The sequence below is a fragment of the Plectrocnemia conspersa genome, unplaced genomic scaffold, assembly GCF_051122295.1.
Source record: "Plectrocnemia conspersa isolate PC_06_02 unplaced genomic scaffold, ASM5112229v1 ptg000014l, whole genome shotgun sequence".
NCBI classification, from domain to species: Eukaryota; Metazoa; Arthropoda; class Insecta; order Trichoptera; family Polycentropodidae; genus Plectrocnemia; species Plectrocnemia conspersa.
Window position 1 is genome coordinate 3,619,134 of NW_028277178.1, and position 26,062 is coordinate 3,645,195.

General features: G+C 32.0%; 1 protein-coding gene across 3 annotated transcripts in view; it reads left to right on the top strand.

The window, feature by feature from the left end:
• Nucleotides 1-26,062, top strand: part of LOC148225988 (uncharacterized) — a 482,607-nt gene that overhangs the window by 200,955 nt on the left and 255,590 nt on the right. Inside the window, exon 1 of one of the 3 annotated variants that reach the window (XM_088204341.1) lies at nt 18,188-18,237. The exons of the other annotated variants lie outside the window; for them this stretch is intronic. The gene's annotated coding sequence lies outside the window, so the exon portion shown is untranslated. Of the gene's footprint in view, nt 1-18,187; nt 18,238-26,062 lie in introns of those variants that run through there. 3 annotated transcript variants of the gene reach the window in all.

Consider the following 26,062-nt stretch of genomic DNA (forward strand, 5'->3'; position numbering starts at 1 on the left):
TATGAAGTGATAGTGTAATTCAGTGTATGTGTTAGAATTAAGCAGTGTATATTTAAAATTAGTGTAGTGTTTAGTTGCACCGGCGGCGTGGCGCTGGCGCTGGCGTCTTTACCGACGCCGACGTGACGCGGCCCCCGCTACCCGTCATTTCAAGGTTATGTCTTTTTATTAATTTTCTGTTATGTGTCTTTCGAATATAGTTAACCCTTTATGTATTATTACTCGTAAGTCGACAATGTGTCGACATCCGAGTGTATTCCAAGCGTTGCACTCTCACGTTGTGTTGGAGCTAATTTTGCCAATTTCAATTTATTAATGGTAAAAAAAGCTGTGGTAAACACATTTTAGTAATATTCAATTTTCAATTTATGCAAATAACTCAATAATCTTCAATTTACGAGTGTAAGTTTATCGTAAAAAAATTGATCGGAACATGGCCGGACGGCGCGATGTTAGGACCGCATAACGACGCGACTTGACAATTATTGGTCTTAAACTGATTTTTCCTTCAAGGGGTATCTATATTTTTATGATATGGGATTATATGCTCTAATTGTGCATAATTGTTACTAAATAAATAGATTATAAAATTTAGTAAGACGGAAAAAAAGAGCGAGATGCAAGCAGAGCTCGCTATCTCGCTCGCAGTATTCAAATCAGCGATTGACAACTATCGGCAACTCAAATAATAATATTAGTCTTTTCGAGCTAATAAATTACTAACAATTAGTAGTATATGTTTTAATTATTTATAAATACATATATTGATTTATTTTTAGAAATTATCCATATAATTACGAATGACGATATAATAATGGATGTTTAAGAAAGTGACGATGAATTTGATATTAACTGTGTGATTATTACTGTGATAGTAATAGTAGTAGGAATTATATCTAACTACTGAGTGGCCGTATACCTGCCTATTATACGCATTCATTGAAAGTTGAGTCGATAAATAATAATATTTTATTAATAATTTAAGAAAAATATTTATAATTTATTATTTAATCAATAATATTAATATTTGTCAATTTAATGAAACATTATAAAACAAACGTAATGATAAATTTTAAATCAGCGTTTCATTTTAGTACAAAATATATAAGTATATCGTACGTATGGGAATGGGGAGCCATACTTTCGTATGTACGTAATAATTCATAAATAATAATGTTTTCATTGACAAATCATTTCAATCGTTAATACGCTCTGGCACATAAAATATTAATTTTAACGCCTATGTTTCGTGAATTTTTATTCCTTGTAAATTTTTCACAATTTACTTATATTTTGTATACCTCATTCCTAAAATATATATTATTTAATTTTCTTCAAGTATTTTTGCGCTCTTATGATGTGCTTTCTTTTGTCAAACGCTCATATGACTGTCTGCGCATTTGACGCGCACTATTTTGTTACAGCGCTACTTTGGTAAGCGCTTTTATGACGCAGCGCTTATAATGCAGCGCTCTTTTGACACACGCTCATTTGTCCGCGCTTATTTGTGACGTTGCCCTTTTATCTGTGTGATGTTTACTATTTTATAAATAAACTGTTCATTTCGAAAAAAAAACTTGTATCAATTAGTTTTTGTGTTAAATAGTACATGTTGTATCTGTTATTTTTAAATAAGTTGAGTTTCTTAAACATCGCATCAACTCGATGAAATAATACACATATATTTTAACGAATATTAATCATTCCATCTTGCCTTTAAACTAAGTTGGGTGATACAGCTATATACAGTTTAGAATTAACTGTACTGCCCGTACTTCTTTTGACGAAACGCTTCACAAAGGTAATTTATTTCGTCCACTCAAAAAAGAAAATCGTTTATTTTTAGACTCTTCCCCCATAGACGTTCAAATAATAGTTTAGCTTTTCCCCAATGGAAACGAAAGCCAAACATTGGCACCGGTTTAAATACGTGTAACGCGCTACTCCCTTACATTTTCACGCGCGGACGCCTCATAAAGTCGGGCGTCGTTTTTTTTGATACGGCTACGTGCCGATGAAAAAATACGCAATTTTCCGCTCTGAAAAGCCGTCGCCATGGCCGGCCGGAAAAATTCCGCGGAAAGCGTTTTCCAGTCGAAACGGGGCCTTTTGTGTGTTCTCCTCGTCAGTTGAAATGTATACTGCTATATTTTTACATATGCATATATTTGCTCTGCTTTCAATCAAGCTCGTTTTTTCCAATGTTATGCTTCTATTGGGTTTTAAATGAATTGATAAACAAACATTCAAATCAGTAAGAGTACGGCAAAGACGTGTGGTATCGCCATTACTTTTTGCTTAAGTATAATTTTTATTACTCATGCATCAGTTTTTTTCACATGTTTGCTTTTATTCGATTTACAGTTATTTAAATGAGATTAACTAACGACTAAATTCATTTTATTGAAAAATAGTTTTTAAAAATGCGCTGTCCAAACATATTTTTAATGAAATTAGTGTTTTTACCACTTACTCTTTCTTATTTGTGTTTTAAATATATAAATATATCATAACTGTGTCAATATGTGTAAGTAAATCAAATTTAATAACTTCACAAGTAGTGAAACAAGAAAAAAAAATACTTTAACTTTTTTTGTGCCAGGTGCTGATTTAATCGGCTCACATATATAAAATGATTATTTTTTGTAAAACTATGCTAATCAATGCTATAATATATATGAATATACACTATACTCTAGTCTATGAACAATACTCATATTTAGCAAAGAGAATTAAAAATATTTAGAATGCTATGATAAATAATATTTGTTGGACTCGCGTGAACAAAATCAGGTAGAAAAATGCACAAAATCACGTAGTAGGTTTAACCTTTGTGGACATCTAGTCATCCAAAAACAAGCGCTTTACTTCTAACTTTTCGAATGAACAAATAATTTAAAAAATTCTATGCTGTCTGGAAATTGGTTTTTTAATTATTTTATATACTATAATAAATGTATTTTAATATCTGGTTCCAAAAATCTACAGTAAATCACAATAAAAAATATTTAAATTCCTAATAAAAATTAAATTATAAATATTTATCTTTTTGTTAAAAAAACATAAACCTAAATAGGTCTGATATTAAAATAGTTAAAAATCAATAAAAATCTGGATGTAGTTTAAAATCTTAGTCGGTAATTGAGCTCTTGAGACGATCCAAGTTTTACCGGTAACATTGCTATCGAGACGCAGTCTTCTGTATGAATGTCATGTGATTTCATTCGCTATATTGGAAAAGTTTTCGCCGCAAACTTTACATTAATTGAGTTGATACAGAATCTTCAAACAAACTATATTAAGTTACCTGTAATAGTAAAGGTATATATAATATATACACTCATGTATACACAGAGCTTTAGAAAAATCTTTTTATAGTATTCATTTACCTCTCGAGAAAACAGATGGTATTGAATAGTATCACTTTATAAATGTTTCATTTTAAATTAATCTAACGATACAATGATTCAAATTCAAAAAATATCTTATACCAGAAATGATATTGTGTATGATTACAATTTAATCTAATTATCAATTGACAACTTTTATATGTGAATGTATTCAATTGTATACTTGTCAAAAAAATGCGTTTAGCACGCATGCAATGAACCAATTAATTCAATGCTGTTTTGGATTTAAAAAGTTTGATGCTCTTTGATGTGAGTAAAATATTTTTTATGGGTCAAATGAGGTGTAAATAAGTCGTGAAATATGTTTGAGGTAACTGTGCGAACTCCAGAGCCTGGGGTGCTTCTTATATATCAGAATGGAAGGTATCCACTTCACCAAATTTTTTTGCTACTGTGTAATTTTTTTAACGCCGTCTTTGTATATTATATATAGTATTATTATAACCAAATTTAAGGTTATTATGCCCTGCGTATTTAGAAAATAAATATATACATATATTATGCCACGAAACAGTTACATTATTGTATTGCAGATTATATTAATCTATGTATCCAACAGCACAGTTTAATAGCGCAAAACTGCCATAAATTCGCATTAATTACTCGCATAAATTATAGAAAATCTACTTATCGCGATTCACGCGTTATTATACGTCCTGGCAATTATAGTCGACGCGCAAATTTGTACGTCTCTCTGAGTTATCGCCCTGTCCCTTTTTTATCACGTCACCATGACCCAAATTTGGCTAGGTCACTTTTATACATCCCTGGCACACAAAATATAATAAAAGACGGACCTTTTTAGTGCCGGTTTGATATATGGCCGTCGGAAGCGTTCCTCGGCCGCGGGTCCCACAAACGTCCTACAACTCTAGGGGTGTTTTCCACCCCCTCGACAAATGACACCGCTAATGTGTCGGCAACGTCCGATGTGAGTTTTCAGCTAAACATAATAATAATAATAATTATAATAACAGCAGCGACCCTGGCGATTTCCAATCTTTTCGCGTCAACGGTCCTTAACCGAAGCTCGCACTACTCCCTTGATAGCTTTGTGGATGATGGCATGTGCTGGGAATATAGCCCTGGGGAATACAAGGCCCGATAGGGCGCAAAAATAATGCTCGGCCAGTTGATGTTATTAACGGGCAGTATTCTGGGGACTAAATGTTATTAGCGACCCCTCACGTACTAGGTGTTATTATCGTAACTGTATGCATAGGTATATCACATTAAAAATATTTAACGGTACAACTGAATTAGCAAAATTTAAACATAACATAGATCTACCTAAGATAAAAAAGATTTAACCCCTTCAGACCTGATTTATTGTTAAGTGCGATAAAAAATATTTTTTGATATATTTGGGTTCATTTAGGTTTAAGGAAAATAAAAACATTAAAATAAATTTTCTATTCTCATATTTACTATAAAAAAAAATATGTACATAATTATGTACAAACCGTCTCAAGCGTCACAATGTAATGAAATCGATGCAGTTTTTTTTTAATAATTAAATGAAATAAATTCCACACAGACATAATTTTTATAGCTTATACTATAATACAATTAAAAACTTATTTTTAAAACATATTGATAATAAAATAAAACTTTTTACTTGCGGTGGTACGAGGCGAAACAATTTTGTTTTTTTGTGAGACATAAATGTACTTTACATTTATCACAATAAAAATGTGTCCTCTTATTGCAGTTATTTTTGCATCTTTTTCCCTCTTTGTTATTATCGAGAAATGGCATGTGGTCTGTCATGTCATATCGTATTTCCGATATAGGACGTACTTCCTGACCAAATTTTAATCGCTTTGCTAATGGTGATGGCGAACTTTTGCTTGGTCTCCCTCTATTAGATAAAATATTAGATTTGCCCATCTTTACAAGACTTTCAGAAAGACGCATCCGAAAATGTAATAAATCTAATTGTTTTTTATGTGGTATATCTAATTTTCTCATTGCACATCTATATTCTAACCAACTATTTACAATTGCCAAGTCCACCGCATGAAAAATTAATCGAAGGGTCCACTTCCTCGATCTAATAGATATTCGGTAAAGCCCTATCAATTGATCTAAAAGATCGACGCCTCCCATCGATTGATTGTATAGCTTTACAATTTCAGGACGTTTTACTTTGATGTATTTTTTTTCTTTTTTCTCCCAACGTTCAACTTCATCAATTGCACCAGTTCCAACGAAATTTGATGCGAGTGTAACTGCACGGCTATCCAGCCATTTGACTAAAACTACTTCACCATCTATGCTTGTAACTTCATCGCTACATCCTCTCGTTTCTTTTTTCATATCTTTGTCGGATCGTAATGGAGGATTAGCAAACCTGTTAACTCGTATTGTTCCTGCAGCGTATATTTTACGGCGGTATAATGTTTTTAATAAATCGAATGAAGAGAAATAATTATCATAATATAATTTATGCCCTTCCTGTTGAATACTCTCTGTTAGATGAAGCACGACCGATGCTCCTAAAGCATAGAATTTTTTTTTGTTGCAGTCTAACTCCGTCGTATTACCTTGGTAAATAATAAAATCGTACATCTGTCCTGATTTTCCACAAAGAACAAAAATTTTTATTCCCCATGGTGACGGTTTTTCTTTTATATACTGCTTTATTGAGAGTTGCCCTCTAAAAGGCACGATCTGCTCATCAACGCATAAGTTTTCTTCCTTTTGTAAATCAAGACAACGTTTTCTAATTGAATTATATATTGGACGTACTTTATAAAGTTTATCAATATTATTTGCAGGTATTTCTAAATTATTTACAAGATGTAAATTACTCCTCAATTGGAAAAATCTATCCCTTGACATTGAATCAATAAATAAATTAATACCAAGAGATCTATCCCAAAACAGACGTACTCGAGGCAACTTTAAAGTTCCTATTGCTATATGTAGTCCAAAAAGTGTTTTCATTTCATTTTTATCTGACATTTTATAATTATTACAATTTTTTTGAATTGCAAATAAATTTGTAAATTCGGCCATTTTTTCAAAATCCTCTTCATTTATATATTTATTGAAATAATTTATCGGATCCAATATATCAGTATAATTCAAGTTCGTTTTATCAGTCCAAGTTATGTTTGGATTTTCAAAATTTCTACGCCGCCATTTAATATTTTGTTTGTTAGTTATCAACTCGTTATCTTCAGTGTTACTAATTTCAATGTCGTGTCTATCTGCTGGAATATTATTTGCGTCCATGCGATCAGCACCTACTCTTATTATATTTGATGTAGCCTCATATTCAGTGTCCATGTCTTCGAATTCGTCATCATCTAGTCCAAAATCAGAATCTTCAAGTAATTCGTAAACTTCCTCCATATCCTTTTCGTTTGTAGGGTCGTAGATTCTTTCTAAAAATATTTAAATAGCTATTTTTATAAGTAATTGATTATTTATAGTGCATAATTTACGATTGAGTAGTACAAAAAAAACATTATCGAAAATATATTAATTCTTATATTGCAACCATGGGGACTATTTGTACATAATTATGTACATCATTTTTAATTGATCGTAAATTAAAAAAAAATGTTTTTAGGAAACAAAAAATAATAATAATAAATCAACTGTAATCTTTCTACATTATTATATGTAAATATTTTAAAACTTTGATTATAAGTTCTGTGAAAAAAATCAATTTAAATACACTTACCTTGTACTTTTGAAAATTTCTCGGCCATGATGTCTTAATTTACCGAATATCTCAGGAACAACTCGACACACGCTGACGTAAATTTTAAGTAAGGTTAATGAATGTTGCCAGACTTAAAAAAATTAGGTGTGAATAAAAAATATCGATCCAAGTTCATAAAAAAAAATAATGAACTTGATGTACATAATTATGAACACCAGGTCTGAAAGGGTTAATGTAATTGTGACATAATATTACAGATAATTTACATCAAATTTAAAATCCAATTCCTAAACCGTGCAATGAGAAATCAATAAATAAATGCCAGGCATTTCGCAGGAAATCACAAATATTTTTAAAGGGTATTGTAATGGTAGAGTATATATTCAATCGCGAAATAAAAAAAAATAATGACTTCAGTTAAATCAGGGAGTTGTACCTACCATGAAAAACATACACATATAAAAAGCATTTTAAAATAAATTTAAGCACGGATTCGCAAAGAAATCGCATTACGATTCAAGAGGCGGTCCTAATGTGATCTACTTTTGATTCATATGTTACACATGTCTCAAGCTCGGAGTGGATATTGAATAAGAATCGTCTTATTATCCGCCCTCGAAATGTTAATGCACGGATGCGCTCCCCGGGAGCTAAACTGCATCGGGATACATTCGTTTTCATATTACAATAAAAATATATTTTATTATATCGCATTATAATGCGCATATATACTATATAATATATATTATAATATAAATATGTATACGTCGAAAGATACAAAGTTGGAAGCGGCGGCGGACGTTCGGTGATGAATTCTTTATGCTCCGCTTCTTCGGCTCTGGGACCCCGGGAAAAATATAAAGGTACACAGAATATTTCGGCAAACATCTTTCGAGTGTGTACACAAACCCAGTAGCACACAAAAAGCAGTTTTTACATTGGCAGCAGCGAGCAGATCTTCTCGTACCTACCTCTCGCGGGAGTGAAGAGAGAGGAGGTTTTTTTTGTCACGAAACCCTTATGTACCAGAGACACCCCGTTGCAAGTAATGAAAACAACGCAAAACGACCTGTGTACTACTTTAGCTTGTGTAGGGCGTAAAAAGGTTTATGTTTCACATTAGATATAAGATAAAATGGTTGTAAATCGAATACATTTGATTTTCTTGCTAAAATTTATTCACTTATAATAGTAGTGTTAGAATAACATGATTGCCTTTTACCTTGAATACTATTTAGATTGTATATTAATGTTTGGACATGATAATATCAAGTTATGTATAGCTTACCTCTGCTAAACTCATCAAACCAATTTATGTCATAATGGTCGCTCTATTTCTTGAATATAAGTCACATCTGCTTCCTGCGATTATGTATTAAAGATTGCGATGTTATAGTTAATATGGAACCGCTGTATCTAATACAATGTTTGATATCAAAATATGTTATAAATTTAACAGCAATAGCTGTCTTAAATATATCTCGAAAATCAGATTAAACTTGATTTAATGAAGCTTTATTTGTAGTTCTAACTTTCTGAATTAAGTTTGTTTTTAATAAAAATAAATAAGTAATCAGAAAACTTATATTCCCTTCAGAATCGAGAAAGTTTAACGTCCTTCCTAGATTTCTAGCTAATCTCGATAATTCGGATGGATACATATTATTTATTTTTTTGTAATAAATATCTTGTTAAAATATATTTGTGTAACATAATATTTTCTATAAGCTGAAGTACCTCATTATTATAGAATTTTCGATACTTATTATGTACGACAAAGCTCGATTTTAATTAATCATGACGATATCTGTGATGGTCTATCAGAATGTTAATTATGTAATAATCACTAATTCCTATAAATCGAAAAAGACTCAAATCCATATGGGATTTGAATCCAGATCTTTCAGGTCAATAGTCAGCGACTTATACCACTCTATAGTGATAGTTTAGTATCATTGTGGCAGAAATATTCGGGCACTGATTTCTTTTTGCAAATGTTGTGATTTTCTAATGAAAGTCCAACGTTTTTCTTAACGCTAATCTCGATAATTCGGGTGGAAGAGAATTATATGTTATTGTCCAAAAAATATATTAAAATATATTTGCGTAACTGTATTATTAACGCAATATTTGGGTACCGATCTGTGTATTAAAACTTTCAATGGAAGTCCAACGTCCTTCCCATCTTTCAATTGTTTAGCTAATCTCGAAGATTATTTGTTATTGTCTAATAAACATCTTAAAATTTGTAATAGCAACTGTAATTTTAAGGAATTTATTACCTATGGTGTTTAGTACCTGTTAAACAGATTTTTTTTGGCATCGACCTTTTTTGCATGTGATGTGATATTATTAACCTTTTTTATGCCGCAATGTATATTACTATTTACGACCGCTATGCCGCGTATTTTTAGATTAAAAATGTCATAAACGTTCGGAAAGCACGCGTTGACTCTTTTTACAACCCTAAAAGGCCTCAATGTTGTAATTTTATTGTTATTAATCTCAATACTAATTTTATATTTTATTTGCAAACGCCGCTTAAGAAACAAAAAATATTTTCGTGATTCTAAAACTCGCAATTTTAATTTGTAATGCTTCTTCATACGTAATATTTTTTCTTAGCGTTAATAATAGTTTTTTGCGAGAGAGAAAAAAGTCTCGTGCGGCACAAGCGCCGTGACCGCATCGAGCGGCAAAAGTCTTGCGCGGCATTGAAACGGTTAATAAACACCATTTAACATATGTTTATATGACGCTGACGAAAAAAAAATTTGTTCTTAAAATGTCCAAAGTACACTAATAATAAAATTAATAATTTAAACTTTTAGCAAATATTTGCAACTGATTTCGCCGTAACGATTACAAATGGTTTGAGTAACTCCAAATTTATGTAATATCATACCTACATATTTATTCTTTCTAATATGCATAATTTCATTGTCAATTAAAAAACATTGCAAAATATTTAAAAATAACTAGTTTGCTCTTTGCTGAACTGTTTTGAATATTGCCTGTAAAAATATAACAGCTGATTTGCTCTTTCTGTAATCTTAAACACAGTATAAGCTAAATCTTAAATACACATATTTTTTATTATAATATTTAAATTTGAATATTTTTATTGTATTATTATAAAATTTTAAACACTGCAATATTTAGAGCGCAAAGCGCGATAGCATGAGCTTATAAAACAAGTAAAAAGTGTTATTTAAAAATATTTTTTTATATATTTTGTCGATTTTGTTTACAATATACTAAATATTTAATGGCACTTATATAAAAAGGTATATATTTTATTTTGGATTTATTAAAATTAATCGGTTTAATTATTATTTTTATTAAAGCATTATTTATTCGGGTCTTTTGCTTATTCTGAAATACCACAGGAATCTTCTGTTATCTTATTTGAAATAAATTGAAAAAATAATTATAATATGCAGAAATAGAAAAATTTCTATTTCTGTTTACCTTTTAGAATTGCCAAATGTCATCTTCCTACATATTCCAGATCTCTTGAATGGCCAAATTATATGCACATCGGATTCTCATATTTGCTATGCGGAGCGCGTATTACTAACGTGTCTTCCAATGTAGGCTATTGTCTGGAATCTTGGTGAAGGATTCCGAAAAAAAATCTTGGATATTTATATAAGATTCATATTTGTATCCTAATGCATTCTTTCTTTAAGCATTGAAATCCGTGAAGCATTTATTAAAGTTGCTGATGGGTAGTGTCAATACTGTAGAGTGGCATAGAGAGTCGCGATCGCGTCCCTTATTCTATACTGTTGCGGTCAAAACGTCAGAGCTCGAAAACGCTCCTGGCGTAATCGATCAGATTTTCAATAAATAAAAAATAAATGTGCTGTTAAATAAGTTGAACTTTATTTACATTTTCACAGATGACAAATATGGATTTCTACAACATTTTGTGTTATGGTTCTGTTTATAAACGTTCTGGAACCGTCGAAGTTTTTACATAAAATTTTAGTGATATGGCAATGCTTAGATGTCGTTTTGATTGTGTCATAAAAAAATATGTCTGCGATAATAAAAATACACATCATGTTAATGTTATGTATTTCGCAGAGTAACTTTTAAAATAAATGTTAGTCATTGTGTTTTTTTTTTGTACAAAAGTAATTTTGCGAAAAATTGAGGCGCACTACTAACGTCATCCCTTAGTTTTTGGAAGCTTAACAGTGGATGCTATACCTAGTCCGTATACCCATGTTAAGTCGTTTGATATTATGGCTGAGCGCAGAGGTCGGCCAGATTATTTTCCTCAAAGAGGGAGAGAGTGAAATTGAACAAGTTACCCGAGGGCAACCTGAGTTAAACTGGGCAGGTGTTTTTAAAGTAAAAACGAGCGCTGCGAAAGCTCGCTTTGTGTACTAAAGTTTAATTTAAACGCAGTGTAATATTACTTCTTTATTTATTTATTTACCTACTTTTATAAATAAACATGTTGAAAAAAAAACATGAAAATTTGATTAAATTTATATAAATCATATTTTAATAATGTTATCGTTGTGGGTGATCTTCCCGTTATTAATAAGATTCGATTACATCGAACGAATGTCGGTTAATCTCAAATTTTGACTCGTTTACAAGATCGGTCGCCTTGTAACCGATTCGTCATTCTACATTTCTGGTTTAACGTTACGCGGTACTAATCTGGTTTTGTATAAATGCATTATTATACTGTACATATACACCATCTTTTCTTATATAAGATAATTTATATATTATTCTTCTAAAACTGTTATTTTTCGAATCTTTTCTCTGCGGACGGTATTAATCTTTGTCCGCGTGACAACTATTATTCTCGCATCGGTCTGGAATTACAATTAAGGCATTAATCTTGATCGCGTAAGCCTCTTAAAAACTTAAAACGGTTTTAAAACTCGTTAACGAGAATCTCGTAGAAACACTATCTAATATGCTAAATAATATACTTGTTTTATTAAAATATTATTTAAAAGTTTTTAGGTTTTCAGCCGGCGCACACGTACAAACCGGTTGTGCGAAATATAAACTTTATTGCTAATGGTTTGCCACTTGTTATTTGAAACAATGCGTTCGAATCGGTTAACCGACCGTTTATGGCGACGCTTCTCAAAATGTGTTTCACCTAACTTTTAAAAGCGTCCTAAATATAATTAGAATGAGAAATGGATTAACTATTTAGGAATATTGTGGTTACACGCATATGATTTTATGTCATTAGTACATAAATATGACGAAGAAGGTAAAGATGTTTTTTTTGATCTGCTATTTTCAGCACTTGACAACAACATCTTAAATTATGCTTTCACAATATAATATTCCTTGTATTGATTTTATTGTTATGCCGTCCGATGTTCACAATTTTCCCTTAAGGTCACGCACGTTTGTTAGGCCAAACAACAGAACCAGAAAAAATCTTTCGCAAAATATGTGTTTAAGGCCGGAGGGCAAAATAAAATAAATCCTTTATTTGACGTATTTTTATACAAGTCAAACATAATTTCGATTCGGGGCCGATCAAACAGGATCTCGCAGGAGGATCACAAAAGGATCGAGGGCCGCATTATACGTTTTTCACCTTGTGTAATCTCCTATTCTCCCTACCGCCCGACCCTTGGGGGGTGGAAAAATCTCCTTGTTATCTTCCCGTCGCGACGATTTCTCATTCGACGGCGCCTAAAAGGTAAATAAACAAATGCTCCGTGGCGGACGATTGGAAAAAAGGCGTAAAAGTAACCCCCCGTTTGGGGGCACTGCGTCACCCCGCCGCGGATTCCCCAAACAGGCGGTCGGAGAAAACGCGGAGCCCTTTGAAGGCGCTTTCCGCGAATTTGTTGTATATAGAAGGCGTACATAAATAAGGGTCGGAGCTAAAGAAGACGAAGAAAAAACACTTGCGAAAATTGACGATTGTTCAAATACCCGTGCTCAAATCTGTGCATATCCACTGGGAAATGTCTGCGGGTCGCGATTTTCGCGGTGATGGATTGCCACAGAGATTTTTCCTCGGTGGAGGAAAATTCAGGGAATGACGAGAATCTAATTTAAATATGATTACGATATGAAAATGGATGGTTAGGTTATTTTGCAGCAGTTTATTTTTGGCACTCGAATATTTAAATATTTGCGAATATTTAATACTGTCAGAGGGAGTTCTATATTTCTAAGAGTTTTTATTCGGATGATTGAAAAATAATTATTTGCAATATAAACTGACTTATTGTACATACTAATAACACTCGTTTAATAAATTATATTTTATTGGGCATTAAAAAGTAGCCCAAATTACATGATTTATATACACAAACTGAGCTTTAATATTACAATATTAATTACTTTAAAAATAAGGCTTTAAAATAAATATCGTATAGTATTGCGGGAATATATAGATTTATTCATTAAAAATAATATAATCCATTAAAAAATAGCCCTCATGATATTTTTTATAAATAAATATATTACTTGAATTTTATTTGTAGATAGTTTTACTCAATAAAACTATAAGTAATTCGGAAAGTTTATATAATATATATATAAATATATTATTTTTATAAGGATATATTTTACTTTATAAAACTTTCTTTAAAGAAACAATACAGCACATTCGAAAGTAGCATTATATTTTTCGTACATTAAAATATAGGGTTGTCATAAAAATACATTTTATAAATGCTTATAATTCATGCACTATAAATAAAAAGTTTATAGTGTTACAAAAAGGGCTCTAATTGAGAATCTGTAATTTTATATTTTATATAATATAGTTTATATAAAAATATTTTTTTATACACAAAACTTTCATATAGGCTACATATTTTTTTTTAAATAAAAGTATCGACATATGCATATTATACTACACTAAGTTGTGTACATATGTACGTGAGTAAGTTATAAGTAACATTTATGCATATATTTAAAATAATTATCTAATCATATACCTTAGTCGACTCATTAATTTTTCTAAAAAAAGTTTTGAACATTATTAAAATATATTTATTATTTTTATATTGTTTTAATTTTCTTAAAAAAATTAAATAAATGTGCTTATGGTTTATTAATTTAAAATATTAATCACCATACGCTCAGTGCTTTTTTATATTATTAAAAATATGTAGTTTAAATCCTTTATATAAATAGGATCGACGATGTTTTTATACCTTCAACATAAGAAATCGTTTTAATTAACTTTAACCTTGTTCATTGACGCAGTTTTACAATCGCAAATCCTCCGCCAATATATATTCGTATAACACATTTAACCCGTCTATCCCATTAAATTAAACCCCCCAGCCTTGAACCCGAATTCAAATTAAATCTGTCTTTCAATTTTAAACCTCCTCTGAAATCCAATTGTGTTTAGCCTCCGCGCAATTTAAACGTAAACGTATTAATTAATTCGATATGCACTATCTACCGCGCATTAACTCGCCCTTATCACCCACCATTCTCCAGCTTAAAAGTCTCTCGATAAGATAAAACAAAATATATATAGCGGGGTGTTGTTCTAGAGACGGATGGCGTTAGTAAGTCCTCTCCTTTAACTGATCTCCTTATTTACAAGGACTTAGGCTCGTAAACTGCGACCAATCTTCGTTAAGGGCATTAATTTTATTTTAAAGGACTGACACTCTTTATTCGCGACCCCTCCCGCTCAAAGGGACCACTCTTTGTCGTGTCCCGGAATCCAATTACAAATACGTAAAGCTGTCCCCTCATTGAAATTTTAACGAAGATTAGTGGACCGGCTGAAATTTCGCCCGGGCACAATAAACATTTCGACCTCTAAAGCCAGTATTTTATTAACGTCATATTATATTATACATGTTCTTGATCTTATGCAAAATATGTTTAAAGAAAGGTCATCGTTTAAGTGGAAGAGCAAAAAGCTCGTGATGCAGTAATTACGATGACTAAGGCATAATCTGGATCGATCGATAATTATGCTATAGAATATTGCTGCTTTACTCACATTATCTATATAAAATAATATACTGGTATATTTTAATTATAACCATATATATATACGCATGAGTGGTATAATAATTGCAGTGATGGGTTATTATTATCATTGCGTTTATAGTCTTATATAATCATTACTAATTTCTGTAATGGCTTTGTGCAAATATAATATAAATAATTTTATTTTTATGACGAGCTTTACATACCGTTTATTAAATAGTTACTGATTATTTATTAAATTATTATTATATCAATATTACTGATGGTTCTATATCAAATTACTTCTATTTTAAATATATGTATGTAGTATTAAAATATCAGTTACTAAGAAAGTTTTAAGGGTCAATTTATAAATATGTCGGTTAATGGCAAAAGAAAGGAGGTTAACGGCCAAGAAGCGCGCAGTCAGAATCGGCACTATCCTTTTCCAACAGCCTATTACATCTTTTAACGACGCTCTTGATTTATTTTATTTTTAATTATCATATTACTACAGCATCAAAATAACCTCTTACAAGATTGACCGGTCGTTTTGTGTCCATTTTTAAGGATACTGTAATGAATACAAAATAGTTTGTTAAAAAAATGTTTTATAAAAAAGTTTGAGGTCGCTTGTGAGCACGCCAAGTCAAGGCCGGACTAAATTCAGAGAAATATTGTGTCAAATTGTAACGTCATTCTTAAATTCGGATCAAAATATTTCGTTATACTGAGATTAGTCTCCGTTATATGAAACAAATTAATGATTCGTTATACTGCGAATTTAGTTATATTGGTATTCGTTACAAAGATATTTCACTGTATTATTGCATAGATATATTTTTGGTATTAACCACTTGTATGCCACGGACGCTGTATTGCCACGAGCTTCCTACGAAGCTCTTGCAGACTCATTTATGCTTTGAAATAATCTTACAAGACTTTAGGTATATTGAGCTATCTATAAAATTATGTTTAAAATTACCACTAATCTTTAGCATTCATCAAATGACAAAAATTAAATGTTAACTTTTCAACGTCGCCAGGGCTGCCCTCCGCAACTTGTGTCTTTTTATTTTTTATTAACATTACGGTTGTATATTACGTCAAAGTATTTAATAAGCTCTAAAATAGCGTATAGCCATGTAATATCAGCTTTAAATATTATTAAGTATGTCAATTGATTATGGAAATATTTTACTACTAAAAAAATATTAAATGCGTTCTGCCATAGAGCTGGATAATGGTTATATATTCAAAGGTTTGTGACGGCTGCCTCCACTAAAGCTTTTGCTGAATCATGATTCCCAAAGAACGTGTTCCCAGTATTTCGCCATTGACGAATAAGCCAATTACGGCAGCCGTGATGCGCCTAACTTTTTCGCCTTTTACCTCCAACGTCGATGGAGATTTATTACCCCTCATGACGCGAATCGTTCCTTGACGTCCTTTTAACTTTTTTTTAACTTTACAATCGACAGTATTAAACTTTAATCTAATAAATATAAGGCGACCAGACGTCCCGGATTCAACAATGCTGTCCCGCGATAATAATAATTGTCTGGGAAAATCATGGATCTTTTAATTCGTCATGGTTTCTAATCTCGTTACTTTTTAAGAATCTAATAACTACTTTTTATCCAGGATAAACAGAAAGAATAATTAAAATTTTAATCAGGAATTTAAGTAAGTGCGATGCTGGATTAAGAAAGCAGAGCCGAGTCGCTCGTTGCCAAGTTAAAATAATTGTATGCGCTCATAGTTAAATCCGCTAATTAACCGACTTGTTTGAAGAAGTTCAAAGGTACACGGGCCCATTGTGAATTCAAGATAAATCTTGGTTAGGCCCTGCGGCTCGAGCGAGAGCGTTTCAGAATAGGTCTGCCCTGAAAATGAGAGGGCGGGGAAGAGGTTAAAACGGATGCGGAAATTTATACATTGTTTCGGAGTCAAAAGGTGCCGGATTTGGTCGCGACCCGGTCATTTCCCTAATAAAGCCAAAACCGGAACTGTCCGGTCTATTTCCTATGGTTAAGCCTTCGATTTCATAGCCGCGAGAATTCAATGCTTTAAAATCAACATCATGAATATAAAGAGGCGATTTCAATATAAATCTCTCGTAGGTGAAAAGAAAACCCATCTATCCACGCAACGTATACGTAAAAGGTGTATTCGTTTTTGTCTCTGAAGGCCTAGTTGTAAATCTCGATAGTGGTTTAATGTATCGGCGGTCTCGGCGCGAACGGGAGTTAAATATAACCGACAGGTAACTAAGACGTCTAACTGCGTCTGCTCCACTGACAAGACCCTAGGCGTGATTTATTTCCTGGACTCGCACACGTTCAATTCGCAGAGCGTTGAGGAAATGGAGATGCATGGGAAACAGTGTGTTGAATATTACGTTTAAAAAATAGAACTAATGAGCTGTTAATGTTTTGTGCTTCGTTTTTGGTGAGCTGATGAAAGATGTAAGAGTTAATTAGTGTATTTAAAAAACATAGTTCATAGCAATATTAAATTTTATTATGACCAAATGTCTATTAATAATCTTAAAATAATAAAAATAAAGTATAATGCAATCTTTTGATTGATGTCTACAGTAATTTTAATGTCGCTTTTATATATTCGACATTCCAATATTACTGTCTCGATTGTATTTCAATTCAAAATCAGCCTTACTCATTTTGGTATTGTGCATATATTTGTAATACGCTATTTATAACTATAGAATCTTTTATAATCCTCTGATTAGTTTTGATTGCCTCTTCTAATATTTTTTTAGCATCCACACATCGTGATCTCTATTGTTATATCAATATTCTAACCCATCAATTCCCGTATTACTTAGGCAAAATATTTAATTATTAGCTTAGGTCTAAATTTTAAGTACAGTTGGGAAAAAATATCTGTCCTTTCAACGCGGCAAGAACGAGTGCACTCGGACGTTGTTAGCTAGGAGGCAGTGTTAGCTAGGATCGCCAGGAACGACCATTGTAAATCAGCAACCTGACACTGTAAAGACAAACGGCGTGTCGTGCTCGCCCACCGAACGAATATTGTGTCCACCATAAATAAATCTATATAAAGTATAGATTTATTTAAGAAAAAAAACATATATATTAATCTGATTTTTTATCTCTTTTCAGGTGAGCTGTCCTCTCCTCCATATCTGCGTTGATCGACTTTTAATTTCCGAAATCGGTGAGTGAATCTGCAAGAGCTTTTTATTAGAAAGCGTTTTCTCGTTTAAGCTCCCCGATCATATCGGTTGGAATGTGTTAAAGATTGGAAGCCAGTTCTCTCTCTCTCTCTCTCTCTCTCTCTCTCTCTACCCGCAAAAGTTTAATCTCGTCAGGAGAATTTGGACGTTAGCCAAAGAGCGGAAGCCGGAACGCATTTAAATATCTTAAGGCTCGTTACCTGTCCAAACTTTGGAATTGCCCGTGTTTACCTGCGAGCTTTTGCGAATCTCCACTTTGGACGGTTAGACTAGCGGAAAATATTGCAATTCATCAACGGAATGCCTTGTGAGAGCTTTTGTGGTGTTGTTGTGGAAGTCTGAGCTATGTAATAGTATACTACATGAAAGCGAAATAAGATATCTTTGTAGTTTTACCTGCTAGAATAGTAATAGTTTAAAATAAATCACAAACAGGTAAATAAATTATATAAATGTTTAATTTAAAACATGTAAGAATGTTACATAAGATGTAAATTAAAGACATCTTAGTTAAATTAATCTCAAATTAGTTAAAATGAAATAGCAAATAAGTAGGTAAAATCTGTATGATCAATGTACAGTATGTACATATATTACATGCTAAATTTAGCAGTAGCATTTTTTACTTTTGATTAAAAATATACATTGTGCTATAATATACATTTGCTAAATTTATTTAAAGCTTAGTTGTATATTCTACAATCTCAATTAAAATGAGAGATTTTTTTAGTAAATAAATAAGCATTTTACGACAAAAATCAATAAAATTATAAAAATATATACAGAATATATTTTTATTACAATTTATGTGCTAGTATATGTATTTTATCATTTTTTGAGACAAAAATATTTTTCTTTATTGATAAGAATATTTTAGAAACATTGCTTCTTAGTGGTTTAACCTCATTTATTTTCGCTTAACAATCATATGATTTGAAACGTAAAATTCCTAAAAACATCTTGCTTTAGAGGAATAAATTTATTTTCTTATAGCTCCAGATTCCCAGTTACGTAAATAATTAAAAATATGAATATGCCTGACAATTATTATTTTAGATTTTTCTGTGTAAATCTTTTTTATAATTAATATTTTTATCAAAACTAATAATTATTAAAAAATTAAATATACGTGACTTAAAAACAAGAAAAAGATTATAAATTAGCTTATACTTTTGCTTATAAGTTCAGTTATTGTATCCTTATGGCACAAAATTATTAAGTGTAATTTCAATATATAACTGTATTTTTGTCCGATGAATATGATTTATTGAAATGCTTTAAGTTTACTAATATTATATAAAAAAAGTTAAGCGGAGTGTATGTTTTGAGCAGAGACTATTTTCTTTTTATCGGAATCTTTTTTCATATATCTAAAACATTGTATGTTGTGAAATATGAATTATAGCACAATAGTCTAATGCCTGCACTACACTCTTTGGAAGTTGTCCGAACCGAAGTTACAACTGAAGTCGGCCGAGACCTACGACTTCGAGTAAGCGACCACACTGCCGCAAATTTCATATGCCGTCCGGACGGTGGCTTCTGTCGCGTACAGCTGGCATATTTGCGCGCGATCAAAAAATGTGCCAAATAATCGCAATTTTTAAATTGTCATTTTATTAAGTTTCTGTAGGCACTCACCAATATAATATCAGTGAAAACTTTTCGGTCGTAAATATTCAATTTACGCGAAATCTTTGTCGGCTTTTGCAATATGCCATAAGGCATAAAAATGATACTTCAGAATACGAACACCACATCTGTGACTATCCTAGAATTGGTCGACATCGATTCTAAATAAGAATTCGTTATGGTGTGACATTTATATAAACCAATCTAGGAATAAACATAAAAATATTGGAAACGATTTTTTTAAACAAAATCAAGTACCACTAATTATTTTTTTATTATTAAATTTTTTATGGAAAAAAAATATAATAACGATATCTGTTAGAAGAATATACTATCAAAAATATAATTAATCCCTTTTGCTGCCCTAAAATATTCAAAGATGTCAGTAAGAGTCTGTTAAAGTCCCCGATAAGCATGTGGTATTATAACTTGATGACCACGATGCATCGCTCGACATGGGTGTTAACCATAGGACGCCTACACGCATACTGAAATTGAACCGATTTACTCATTCTATCTCAGTTTGCGAAACACCATATCATTATCTCTTTCACTATCGTGACTTAACACGCGAGAGAGCGAAAAGAGAATTATCTCACCGCTCGCGCTCGAAAAAGCAGCTCCGACTTCGGTCCTTTTGCCGACAATGTTCGGAAGCGCTCGAAGCTAGCCAAGTCGACTGAATTACCCCCACTTTAGCTCTCGTTCTCGGTAACCTCAGACAACTTCCGAGAGATTTTAGTATATTCTCCGTCCTTGGCCAACCTTGGCCAACTTTCAGTGAGTGTAATGCAGGCATAAGATGTTACCACATTAACATATAATTAAAAAAAACCAGGCCATTGCATTTTATGAGATCATTAAAAATTAAATAGAGTTTGAAATGACAATATAATAATAGTATTTTCTGTACGACGACGACGACGAGCGCTGGTACACAAGAAAGTCGAAAGTACTTTCGACTTTCTTGCGTACCAGCTGTCTGTTTACATAAATAACATTGAGTCCCATATTCCAGTAATTACTTATTTTTCTTCTTCACTATACCTTAAACACACGGCTATAAAAACGATTCCTCTATCATAGAAATGTTTAATTTTTCACCAACTTCTCTCTAGAGGGAAGTTTTTAATCGCCACTGGCACATCGCGGTTTATCCCGTCACGTGTACCGGAGGCAGTTCCAAAAACAGTACGGGCTCTTCAGTTTGTCGCGGTACATTGGCCAGAGGCAGTAACTACGTGTCCCTCGGGCCGAGCACGTAGTTAATGAAAGCGGCTTAACGACTGTTGTGTTTTTAGATACAACTTCGCATTCTGCGGCCTAATTTAAACCGGCTGCCAGGAGATCCTCGCAGATTCGTCGCCGCTGAGAGAGCCAAATTCCATTTTGTAATTACATCGGTAAACGTCCGTTTTACGCAAAAAGTGCGCAAGGGCATTCCGCGAAAGCACTCCGGGAGCTTTGTGCCAGGAGCTTTTGTCTTACACGCGAGCTTCGAATTCGTTCTTGTTATTTACTGGAGATGTGTTTTTTTGCTTATTATTTAATCTAAAGATTTTTGCTTATTTAATGAATTTAATATAATATAATCTCTTACGCAATATATTAATATATTTTCAGCAAATATCACAATAAATAAACTTACACACAAAGTCTTAATATCAGTAAACAGAGTCATATTACTCTTATTTATAACTATTATATATTACATTGTTTACTATAAAAATGTACGTGATGTTATTTATACACCAAAAATGTAGTTGTATCGTACAACAAATTCACATAATTTACAATGAAAAGCAATAGATATATAAAACTGTTATTCTTTGCCAAATATATTTATTTATATTTTAATATTTAGTTACCCTACACACGGACTTCAAAGATGTGTTAGATTTGCTATACACACATGATCTGGCATAGTTTTGATAATATTATTTATTCATAAACTAACTACTATTTCAAACGTTTTTATAATGGGACTATAGCATACTTATAAATTTAGGTAATTATTTTTTTATAATATTATACATATATTTAAAAAAATTAAAATGATCATACCTCAATATTAAAAATATTGAAACGATTTATTTGTCTACCTCACTATTATATTAATTCTTCGAACATCTCGTGCTCGAAGGCCGTTACCAATGAATCATTTTAAATTGCAATTGCATCATATCGCAGTGGCGTACCTCTAGATTTGTCCGGGTCGAATCCGGCGGTCAGGAGTACGTTCACCAAGGTGATATACTACAAGGACTACACATGCACCGCGTAGGCGCTTCCTTTATTGTCCTCACGTGTTTTACAATCATAAAACACGGGTCGCCAGAGACGCAACGGTCCTTTCGTCGGCTCTAAGTGGCTGTAAATCCTGGAAATGCCGGTCCGTTTCACTACGGGGCGAAAAACCTTAGCCTATATATCTCATAAGCCATCTGTAGATAGCATCGGACCAGTATATATACGTAGATTCTATCTCACTTGGATAGAGAATGAATGCGCACCGGTTACGATGGATGCGCTCGGATGTAGTTCGCACGTCTCGAAGCTCTGCATATAACATTTTTACGTCCCAGGTTGATATATTAGGTTGAAATGTATTATGTTATATATCTATAATACATCGGTATGTGTGAAAATTTTACGATCGACCTCGTAATGTCTGTTCCGGAAAAATTGACACAGAGAGGGAAAGCTTCGTGGACAAAGCATTGTTTAGTGTTGTCCAAAACAGGCAGTTACAGCAGTTATGGCCCGTTACTTGGCACTAAGGCTTAAACTATTGACACTCCTGACAGATATGGCCCAATAAACCCACCGCCACCCCCTTCTCATCCTATCCGAGCTCAATCGTTAGATGACCATTAAACGAGCTTTACGCCAGAATCTCCGATACTACGAGGGATATACGGAAAGTAAATGAAAATATTATTTTAAGATTGATTTATAATATATTTAGTTTTTCAACATAACATAGATTTACTTAAAATTAAAACTTTACCACGTCACACAGCCTCTTGTAGTAGGGCTTCCAAATCCATTAAAACCGAACCCGATTAACCGGTTTTTTCAGTCATTTAAAACCGTTTTTTTTGGCTCGGTTAACCGTTTTTTTACGATTATTTATGAATTAAATAAATAATATTATTTTTTTCTTAAAAATTATAAATAGCTCATATTCTCAGAATAGCCGTTCCAAAAGGGTTTCTGTAATTCATATTTATTTTGTGAAAGGCTCGACCAATACATGATAAGTAGTCAGCTGGTCGAGGTTAATATAAAAATAACAAATATTTTACTGCCGTGAATAACCCTTTTAAATATGTTAAAGATTAATAATACTGAATAATAAGTATTCAAAATTAGGTTACCTCGTCTTTTTCTCAAAATGTATACTCTATTTGCATTAACAGAGTCAGTTTGAGAGCTACCCATTTCATCATTATTCATAATTCAAAATGAGATAGAAAGTTTGGGTATCTCTAATATTAGCTCGAAAGCACACGATACGGACATACGTTCGATATACGTATTATTACTCCTGTTTATATTTTGAACAAATTTATATAAATTAAAATCATTTCTTTTTTTTTTTTATAGTTAGCAATCAATCGTAAGCCTAAACTTGCCATATCTTTCTCAATTATGAATAATGATAAAATGGATAGCTCTCGAACTGAATGTGTTAACGCAAATATAGTGTAGTGAAAATCTTATTTAATGTTAAGATATTGCGTTTCAGTACGTGTAAAAAGTGGATAGAAAGAAATCTTTATAATTTGTAGTTTTATGATATTTTTGTATTTTGGCTATGTATTAAAAAAATATTCACTGCTATTTTTGCTGTCAATTAATATTTTTTTTGGCATTTTCAACAATTTATAATTTATTTAATACAACTACTTTGCAAACAAAAAAATAATTAATGTATATACAGGCTTGGTCATAATAATGAGGCACCCTAATAAATGTGTTATATCTTTATAAATAAAAAAAAACTGAACAAGGTTGTTTTAAAGTGTTTATTACAGTTTATTATTCATTTTGGTATACGTCAACTAATAACTTACAGGGGAACGGAGACAATTTTCTCCACTCCATTTGCAATTTTTCTCGCAACTTAATTTTGGGTTTACAACTGTGTTGCCAATCCAATTTTTTTAATTTTCCTATAAAGGCTCTGTAGAATATAGGTCTGGTGAATGTGTAGGTCTTTCTAAAAGCGTCAAACCCTTTGACACAAACTGCTTTTTAGCGAAGTATGGCGTGGAGCGTTTTCTAGCGTGGTCTATGCTTGGAAATATTTTCCAATAGGAATCCATTAAAGTGAATTCCAACATTGAAATATAAATGTCAGTATTCATACTATCCTTGTAAGTGTACAAGTTTTCTACCCCTGCTGCTACCATGCAACCCAAGAACATAACGCATCCGCCACCATATTTGACTAGGGGTACTACGTAATCAGTAAGATATTCTTCTCCGATTCTCCAACGCACGTTTACTACACCAAGGGTCCCAAAAACTGATTATTTAAAAAAATTATTGAGCTAAAAAATTTTAATAAATTAAACTTTGAATTCTAAATTATATGCATAATTTTAAACAAATATTTACATTTATATTTTTTAAATAAAAATTTAAAAAATACAAAATATTTTAATTTTTGATTAAAATCGGTTAAGCGGTTTTTGATTTGTTAAAAACCGAAATGCGGTTTTTTTGGACGGTTTTTTGGAAGCCCTAACTTAATCCCTTTAGTTGTTAAATTTTAATAATGCGTCTTTTACTTATTTGGCATGAATTATGAGTTAAGAAAAAATCAGATACATTTTTAATTGGTTGTAGTCTGCTCTAGAAGCAATAAGAGTTTATTTATTTTTATTATGTAATAATAGAAATCTCAGCAATCGAAGGGTTAAGTTTTAAAAATATTTTTATTTTGACTAGTCTTCCCTAAACTCGTTAAACCTTATAGTTTTCTTAAGCTTTAAAAGTTAAGTGATGTATCTTATCATTGGATTCTTTTAATAAATTCGAACATTCAATGTCGTATATATGCATAAATACACACGTATATAATACACGGTCTGCCGAACAATCTTGGTAACATCTGGCGAATCTGAAAATCCTATTTGAGATAACGAGCCGTGGGCAAACAGTGGCCAGGTTTCGCACAGCAGTTATACATAATATATATAAATATATACGCTTTCGTAATATTCAGAAAGCGCTTTTGAACAATAATAAAATATTATATAATTATTACATTAACGGGACGAATCCGTTAAATTTATCGTAGACTCTTTTAGTTAACCTGACAGACACTACAAATGCTGTGGGAACTATTATTATTTTTTGTGTTTGTATAAACACGTCATAAAACATACCAATTAAGAAAGCACACTCAGGTGAGGTATGATGGGGAGCACAAGGCGCCGAAACGCTCTTATCTACTCATTATATCGCCAGATTTAACACTTTACGGTCCGCGGACGTACATTTACGCGTTTAACGATGCTAAAACGTTGCTCGGGTATGTTAATGTATGTATTAGTAAGACCTATGCCTTTCTTAGTAAGATAAATAATATCAGGTATTTTTAGGCAGAGGGAAATAGGCATATTATATTCGTTGAAAAAGCGATAGCATCAAATTTCTGATATTTTATACTGATATAAAATAGCTTGACTATACACGTTACAAATATATTGACTTACTACAATTTTTATTTATTGCTTATAAAAAGTTTATAATGTAATCCTTAATACACTTGATTCATATACTGATCTAAGAGCTCTCCACTATTTTTTATGCTAGATTCGAACTTTAATAAAAGTGAAAGAGAAGTGTTATTTATAGTTTTATACAATATAAAATTAGTTAGCATCATAAAATGGATCAAAATGTATTAGTTATTTTATTAAAATAAAACACCATTGCATGTTGTGTGTCCAATCCTTGCATCGTTTATTTCGTACGTTTTTAAGTTATAAGGCGCAGCAAGGTCGTTATAATTATTCAAAAATAAAACAATGCAATTTTCATGGTTTCTTTGTGTCCCGTCCGATATAACAATGAAGGGTTTCGTAATATATAGTCATTGTAAGGGGGATATAATTGGCCAATAATAACTCGCAGCGTGATCGCTTTGACAAGCATTGT